Source organism: Homarus americanus, unplaced genomic scaffold, assembly GCF_018991925.1.
Source record: "Homarus americanus isolate GMGI-L3 unplaced genomic scaffold, GMGI_Hamer_2.0 scaffold32871, whole genome shotgun sequence".
In the NCBI taxonomy this organism is placed as follows: domain Eukaryota; kingdom Metazoa; phylum Arthropoda; class Malacostraca; order Decapoda; family Nephropidae; genus Homarus; species Homarus americanus.
The window spans coordinates 2,905,648-2,912,895 of NW_024748870.1; positions in this window are offsets into that span (position 1 = coordinate 2,905,648).

Genomic DNA, 7,248 nt, shown 5'->3' on the forward strand with positions numbered 1-7,248 from the left:
GACCTTTTGAGCTCCAGGAGTGACCTTTTGACCTCTAGTTGTGACCTTTTGACCTCCAGGAGTGACATCTGTCCTTCGCCTTTGACATTTGACCTCCTCCTCTGACCCTTGACCTTAGTCTGTGACCTTTTGAACTCGTTATAGTTAAACTCTTCAAAAATGGTTCAGATGTTTCTAAGTCCATACCCGGATGACCTGAAATTGATTTAATCTCTCTCTCTCTCTCTCTCTCTCTCTCTCTCTCTCTCTCTCTCTCTCTCTCTCTCTCTCTCTCTCGCTTACTTTTTTCAGCTGTCGACCCTCTTATCCTACTAGCATCCTTTCCATCCTCACCACCCTTCCTCCCTCCTTTTTACCCTTCCTCCCTACACACCACGCTTCTTCCCTCTTCACCACCTTTCCTCCCTCTTCACCATTCCTCCTCCTCACCACCTTTCCTCCCTCTTCATCACCATTCCTCCTCTTCACTACCCTTCCTCCCCTCTTCACCACCCTTCCTCCCCTCTTCCTACTTCCTCTACACCACCCTTCCTCCCTCTTCTACCCTTCCTCCCTCTTCACCACCCTTCCTCCCTCTTCACCACCCTTCCTCCCTCTTCACCCACCTCTTCCTCCTCTTCACCCTTTCCTCCCTCTTTCACCACCGTTCCTCCTCTTCACCACCCTTCCTCCTCTTCACCACCCTTCCTCCCCTCTTCACCACCCTTCCTCCCTCTTCACCACCCTTCCTCCCTCTTCCACCCTTCCTCCCTCTTCACCACCCTTCCTCCTCTTCCACCACCCTTCCTCCCCTCTTCACCACCTTCCTCCCTCTTCCACCACCTTCCTCCCCTCTTCACCACCTTTCCTCCTCTTCCACCACCGTTCCTCCCCTCTTCCCCACCCTTCCTCCTCTTCACCACCGTTCCTCCCTCTTCACCACCCTTCCCTCCCCTCCTCCCACCACCTTTTCCTCCCTCTTCACCACCATTCCTCCCTCTTCTACCCTTCCTCCTCTTCACCACCCTTCCCTCCCTCCTTCACTACCCTTCCTCCCTACACACCACCCTTCCTCCCCTCTTCACCACCCTTCCTCCCTCTTCACCACCGTTCCTCCTCTTCACCACCGTTCCTCCTCTTCTGCCCCTTCCTCCCTCTTCCTACCCTTCCCCTCCCCTCTTCACCACCCTTCCTCCCCTCTTCACCACCCCTTCCTCCTCTTCTCCTTCCTCCTTCACCACCCCTTCCTCCTCTTCCACCACCCCTTCCTCCTCTTCACCACCCTTCCTCCCTCTTCCACCACCTTCCTCCCTCTTCCTCCTTCCTCCCTCTTTCCACCCTTCCTCCCCTCTTCACCACCCTTCCTCCTCTTCTCCACCCTTCCTACCTCACCACCTTTCCTCCTCTTCACCACCGTTCCTCCCTCTTCACCACCTTCCTCCCTACCACCGTTCCTCCCTCTTCACCACCCTTCCTACCTCACCACCCCTTTCCTCCCTCTTTACCACCGTTCGTCCCTCTTCACCACCCTTCCTCCCTCTTCACCACCGTTCCTCCTCTTCACCACCCTTCCTCCCTCTTCACCACCCTTCCTCCCTCTTCACCACCCTTCCTCCCTCTTCACCACCCTTCCTCCCTCACCACCTCTCCCTCACCACCCTTCCTCCCTCGTACCTCTCCCTCACCACCCTTGCTCCCCTCACCACCTCTCCCTCACCACCTCCTCACCGCCCTTCCTTCCTCCCTCACCACCCCTCTCCCTCCACCACCCCTTCCTCCTCACCACCCTTCATCCCTCCCTGCCTCTCCCCTCACCACCTCTCCCTCCACCCTCACCCTCACCCACCTCTCCCTCACCACCCTTCCTCCCTCACCCACCTCTCCCTCCACCACCTTCCTCCCTCTTCACACCCTTCCTCCCCTCTTCCCTACCTTCCCTCCCTCCACCACCTCTCCCCTCACCACCCTTCCTCCCTCTTCCACCACCCTTCCTCCCTCACCGCCTCTCCCTCACCACCTCTCCCTCACCACCCTTCTCCCTCACCACCCTTCATCCCCTCACCGCCTCTCCCTCACCACCTCTCCCTCACCACCTCACCCTCACCACCTCTCCCTCACCACCCTTCCTCCCCTCCACCACCTCTCCCCTCACCCTCTTCCTCCCTCTTCACCACCTTTCCTCCCTCACCACCTCTCCCTCACCCTCTTCCTCCCTCTTCACCACCTTTCCTCCCTCACACCTCTCCCTCACCACCTCAGCCGTCAAACACCCCAACATCATCATACATCAACAATAAACACCATTACCCCAACACACATCTCTCATTCACCTCAATATTTTCTTTAAGTTGTCTTTCATTATCTCGCCTTCACACACACACACAGACACAGACACAGACACACACACACACACACACAGACACACACACACACACACACACAGACACACACACACACACACACACACACACACACACACACACACACACACACACACACATAAATGTGTTGTTCGCAATGCGGAAAATTAGTCATAAATAATAGGTCTTCTCTACGGGATCTGGTATTCAGGTTTTATATTTAGAATCTAAATTTGACGTCGCAAAATAGACCAAATAATCTGATTTTGGGGGACGATGATTCACATCTATAGACGATCTAATACATCCTCGATATAACGAACATTCCTCTCCATATAGTCCGTTAAATAGAGGTTTCACTGTCCATGACACACTTCATCTCATTATTTACGGTTTATTTAAAGTATTGATGACCGACAAGTTTTTTTCTCTTGGATATAAATTTATTGTTCTACTTTACTGCGTCACAACTGGCTACAAATATGTGACGTCGACTGAGTTATATTGTTAAATATTAAATTAGTTTGTTATAAAGCCTAATATATATGTGATAATATTTCTTGTAATAATTTTGGCTTAAGTTGATTATTTATTATATATTTAGGAAAAGGTTTTACTCGATGTTCCTTTGTTTACATTATGACGCATATATATACGTTTGGGGGGTGTTGATTGGTCGGAAAAATACATAATTTGTTTCAAGCGATCTTATTGGTGTTTACATTTGCCAGACAACACACACACTTTAACCCAGGTAGTGATCATCCTCAAAGGGTTAACTTTAAAAAAACACGAACAAGGATCAATAATAATTACAGTGATTACATTTATCACCAGAATATGATATAAACTTCAAATGTAAAAAAAATAAAAAAGGTTTAGCTTAACTGTGTCCAGAATGAAGCAATCAGGTAATGGAGACACGAGACGCACCACACAGACAGTTTCTACACCTGATCAGAACTGTAATTTTCTCTGCTCATATATATATACGCATTTAAGACATACTGTACAGTGGAGAGGGGAGATAGAGAGGGAGAGAGAAGTATTATTAGCTAGATAGATAAGGGGAGGTGGAGAGGGTGAGAGAGACAAGATATAGCTTGATATAAAGAGAGAGAGAGAGAGAGAGAGAGAGAGAGAGAGAGAGAAGTAGGAAGATAAGAAAACTGGAGATAACGAGATACATTCTTTTTTTTTTTTACGAGGATTACCCACCGGGACAGGTCACTGACCCACATCGGCCTGGGGGAAATGTAAATATAAAATAAATATATAATAATAATAATAATACTAATACTAATACTACTAATACTAATAATAATAATAATAATAATAATAATAATAATAAAGAAATAAAAATAAAAAGAGATCAATAGTTAGAAACGATATATGTATGTTGTGTTGTCAAAGAAACAATTGAGACCCTGCAATTGTGTGTAAATGAAGCAGAAAGTCAGATCAGCAACCTGGGACTTGGTCACCATGGCTGCAGGGTCTACCATTACACAACACATTATGCTTCCAATATCTTCCCAGGCGGTAGTACCTCCCTGTTTGGTAGCTTAGCGAAGATAGACAGAGTGAGATGGAAAACGATAAAATTAATCAATGAGACTTTACAGCAGCAGAGTCCATCACCACTACCACCATCACTATAACCACCACAACCCCCTCACTATCACCACTGCCACCAAAACCCTCACTACCACCACTACCACCACAACCCCCTCACCATCACCACTACCACCACAACCCCCTCACTATCACCACTACCACCACAACCCCCCTCACCACCACCACTACCACCACAACCCTCACCATCACCACTGCCACCACAACCCCCTCACACACCACTACACCAACCCCTCACCATCACCACTACCACCACAACCCCTCACTATCACCACTACCACCACAACCCCCTCACCACCACCACTACCACCTCAACCACCATCACCACTGCCACCACAACCCTCACCACCACCACTACCACCACAACCCCCTCACCATCACCACTACCACCACACAACCCTCACTATCACCACTACCACCACAACCCCTCACCACCACCACCACTACCTCAACCCCTCATTAACAATACCACTACCACCACAACCCTCACTATCACCAACCATCACCACTACACCACAACCCCCTCACTATCACCACCAACACACCACTAACCTCACCACTACCACCACAACCACCTCACTATCACCACTACCAACACAACCCCTCACACACTGCCTCTCACCACCACTACTTACACCACAACCCCTCACACACCACAAACCCTACCACCACCACCACTACCACCAAACCTCACCACCACCACTGCCACCACACCCTCACTATCACCACTACACCACACCCCCTCACTATCACCACTACCATACCCTCACCACCACCACCACCCATCACAACCCCCACCCACCCCACCACTACCACCACAACCCCCTCACCACCACCACTACCACCACAACCTCACTATCACCACTACAACAACCCTCACCACACCACCACTTGATAATTCACAACACATCATAAGTCACAAGATAAACACGAGATGATTGGAAGGAATAAACAAAACCTTCTCAAAATAACAATAAATTAGTATAATGATTGAAACTAGTGGGGGGGCAGGGTCTGTGGGGGTGGGGAGGTCTGGGGGGAGGGAGGGCCTGGTGGGAGGGGAGGTCTGGTGGGAGGGAGGTCTGTGGGAGGTCTGTGGGAGGGGCAGGGTCTGGTGGGGAGGGGAGGGTCTGTGGGAGGCAGGGTCTGGTGGGAGGGAGGTCTGGTGAGGAGGGGAGGTCTGGTGGGAGGGGAGGGTCTGTGGGAGGGGAGGTCTGTGGGGAGGGAGGGTCTGGTGGGGAGGGGGAGGGTCTGGTGGGGAGGGAGGGTCTGGTGGGGAGGGGAGGTCTGGCGGGAGGGGGAGGTCTGGCGGGAGGGGAGGGTCTGGTGGGAGGGGGAGGGTCTGGGGGGAGGGAGGGCTGGGTGGGAGGGGAGGGTCTGGTGGGAGGGGAGGGTCTGGTGGGAGGGGAGGGTCTGGGGAGGGGAGGGTCTGGGGGGAGGGAGGGTCTGGTGGGAGGGGAGGGTCTGTGGGGAGGGGAGGGTCTGGTGGGGAGGGGAGGGTCTGTGGGGAGGGGAGGGTCTGTGGGAGGGGAGGATCTGTGGGAGGGAGGTCTGGTGGGGAGGGAGGGTCTGGTGGGAGGGAGGGTCTGGTGGGGAGGAGGGTCTGTGGGAGGGGAGGGTCTGGTGGGGAGGGGAGGGTCTGGTGGGAGGGAGGGTCTGGTGGGAGGGGAGGTCTGGTGGGGAGGGGAGGCCCTGGGAGGGGAGGGTCTGGTGGGGAGGGGAGGGTCTGGTGGGAGGGGAGGGTCTGTGGGGAGGGGAGGGTCTGGTGGGGAGGGGAGGTCTGGTGGGGAGGGGAGGGTCTGGGGAGGGGAGGGTCTGGTGGGGAGGGAGGGTCTGGTGGGGAGGAGGTCTGGTGGGAGGGGAGGGTCTGGTGGGGAGGGGAGGGTCTGGTGGGAGGGGAGGGTCTGTGGGAGGGAGGGTCTGTGGGGAGGGGAGGGTCTGGGTGGGAGGGAGGGTCTGGTAGGGAGGGAGGGTCTGGTGGGGAGGGAGGGTCTGTGGGAGGGGGAGGGTCTGGGAGGGGAGGGTCTGGTGGGGAGGGGAGGGTCTGGTGGGAGGGGAGGGTCTGGTGGGAGGGGAGGGTCTGGTGGGGAGGGGGAGGGTCTGGTGGGGAGGGAGGTCTGTGGGAGGGGAGGGTCTGTGGGAGGAGGTCTCAGTGGGGAGGGGAGGGTCTGGTGGGGAGGGAGGGTCTGGTGGGGAGGGAGGGTCTGTGGGGAGGGGAGGGTCTGGTGGGGAGGGGGAGGGTCTGGTGGGAGGGAGGGTCTGGTGGGAGGAGGTCTGTGGGGAGGGGAGGGTCTGTGGGGAGGGGAGGGTCTGGTGGGAGGGAGGGTCTGGGGGGAGGGGAGGGTCTGTGGGAGGGGAGGGTCTGGGGGGAGGGAGGGTCTGGTGGGGAGGGGAGTCTGGTGGGAGGGGTAGGTCTGGTGGGAGGGGGGAGGGTCTGTGGGGAGGGGAGTCTGGTGGGGAGGGAGGGTCTGGTGGGGAGGGGAGGGTCTGGTGGGAGGGGAAGAGGGCCAATTGAGTTGATGGATGTTTGTCATGTTGAGGACAGTGTGTTGTGATGGTGGTCGCGTGTGACCAAGTGTTCCACATTATAATATACAGTACAGTATATATCATTTAGAGTTACCATGATCAAGGTTTGGTTACTGGAGGAAATGGATCACCTGAACATTAACCACCCTAATGATAACTTAACATATCCTAAACCTAACCTAATGCTACCCTAACATATCCTAAACTTAACCTAACCTAAACTTAAGCTATCCTAACCTAACCTGATTTTATCCTGACCTAACCTAAACCTAACTTAACCTATCCTAACGTAACCTAACCTAACCTACCACAACTACCTTGGACCTACCCACGGCACCAAGCCCGCCGTAGAGTGAGGGAGCAAATGCCCGTCTGAGCTCTGGATTAGTCGCGATAAATAACCCGATTTTATATAAATAACCCGATTTTTAGTTAAATTACCCGATTTTCATTTCTCCAGCTGCCGTCTTTATAATTATCCGCGCGAGTCTAGAGGTAAATGCGACTGGTAATCCGGAGTAACAATGATTAGTAATGGAAGGTAACGAGGGGAGAGATTCCTGCCCCATGAGTATCACAGGATAGTTATGTCAGAGTAATGTTAGGAGCAGAGAGGGGAGAGAGAGAGATGGAGAGAGATAGAGACAGACAAGGAGACGGGAGAGTGACGAACAGGGAGAGAGACAGAGACAGAAAGACACAGACAGACAGACAAAGACAGAAAGACAGACAGAGATGAAAAGCG